The sequence below is a fragment of the Anarrhichthys ocellatus genome, unplaced genomic scaffold (assembly GCF_004355925.1).
Source record: "Anarrhichthys ocellatus isolate YVR2014 unplaced genomic scaffold, GSC_Weel_1.0 scaffold8411, whole genome shotgun sequence".
Taxonomy (NCBI): Eukaryota; Metazoa; Chordata; class Actinopteri; order Perciformes; family Anarhichadidae; genus Anarrhichthys; species Anarrhichthys ocellatus.
The window spans coordinates 1-1,765 of record NW_022288385.1 but is presented as its reverse complement, the minus strand read 5'-3'; the positions used below and the strand labels follow the sequence as shown (position 1 = coordinate 1,765).

Genomic DNA, 1,765 nt, shown 5'->3' with positions numbered 1-1,765 from the left:
TGTCTCTTATTGTGGTAGAAGTATTTATACTGTCTCTTATTGTGATAGAAGTATTTATATTGTCTCTTATTGTGAGAGAAGTATTTATATTGTCTCTTATTGTGATAGAAGTATTTTAATGATGGCGAGTCTTTATTTACTCTTGTCCTGCCAGCTGACGTTGCGTCTGGGTTTGTCGCTGCTGTCCTCTCTGGAGTCAGATCCTCGCCGCTGCAGAAGGAACAATGAACACAAGAGTAAACTGGCAACTATAAACAGGAAGCAGCTCCTCCAATCAGACGCCTGTCATTAAAGAACCAGCTGCTAATGAACCGAAAGAACCAGCAGTGTACTGGGGGAACTGGTCCACAGAGGCTGGACTGTGACTCTGTGTTCAACTGGTTAATTGATAAAAAACAATATCTAAGAGAAGCATTTATTCAACATAAACAAACTTATCAAAGGAGTTATTGATGATCCAGTGATTGTGGACTAAAAGTCTCTCACAATAGCAACAACAACAACAAACAACAACATTACTGCTACCACTACTATACTACTACCACTACTACTACTATTACTAGTACTACTGCTACTACTACTGCTACTACTTGTACTACCACTACAAGTAGAAGTACAACCAGTGTATGTTTCTTACCTTCTTGAGGGTCCGGTCCTTCTTGTGTCGTTTGTGTCGGGTGGACTTGAACGTCTCCATGCGGCTCTTCATATTCCTCTGGAACACCTCTCGGTCCTGACGCTCCTTCTCCCCCAGAGGCATGAAGTGTCTGCTGTAGTGGGACTGATACTGGACACACACAACAACAACAACAACAACAACAGTCAGAACACAGGGTCAATAAATGCTTTAGTTTAATATGAAACATGACAACTTTCATGTATATTGTGTTTAAGTTTTTAGCCTCAAATCACCAATTTAAACTTTGACAACTTCACAATTAGAAAGTAAAACGTGTTTTTTAAGGAGTTAGTACTTGATGTTTATATTTCCATTAGATACTCCCCTCCACCTTTGTTACAACCTCCTCAAGGATCCTGGAAGCTCAACAAACCCTGCAACCTCCTGAAGGTTCCCTTGAAGCTCTGCATGGACCCCTTTTAAAAAACCTCTTTAATGACTCCTGAAACATCTTCAAGTAATCAAAGACTCTCTGTAAGGAACGCTGTACTCTTTTGAAGGAACCCTGGACCTCTTCAAAGACTCTACAACATATTCCAGGACACAAAGAATGTCCTCATGGACCCTTGGAACTCCATAGAACCCATCAAATGTCTTTAAAGACTCCGATAACATCTTTACTTAAAGAATGAGGTCACTGTTGTGAGTATTAGTGTGTGTGTGTGTGTGTGTGTGTGTGTGTGTGTGTGTATTTGTTACCCGTCTCCTGGGTTTGTACAGGTTCCCTGTGAGGAAGTGATGCGTCTCGGTTTCTTCCTCGACTTTGGCTCCGGGGACGTTATCGATCACCTGGAGGTCCAGACACACACCGCTGCCGTTCTCACGCCTAGAGCACAACAACAACAACAGGCCAACAACATGTCAACAACAGGTCAACAACAAGTCAACACGTGCAAACACACAAACAACACGTTGACAACATGCAAACAACAACACAACACGTCAACAACATGCAAACAACACGTCAACAACACATCAACAACATGCAAACATGTCAACAACATGCAAAAAACACATCAACAACATGCAAACAACAAGAAAACAACACGGCAACAACATGCAAACAACAAGCAAACAACACGGCAA

General features: G+C 41.7%; 1 long non-coding RNA gene across 1 annotated transcript; it reads right to left on the bottom strand.

Moving 5' to 3' along the window:
- Positions 1-10: 10 nt before the first annotated feature.
- On the bottom strand, positions 11-1,499 carry LOC116380698 (uncharacterized). Its single transcript, XR_004212595.1, has 3 exons — positions 1,379-1,499; positions 638-787; positions 11-210 (listed from the first exon to the last, which is right to left on the bottom strand). It is a non-coding gene; the product is annotated as an uncharacterized LOC116380698 (long non-coding RNA).
- Between the last annotated feature and the right edge of the window lie 266 nt (positions 1,500-1,765).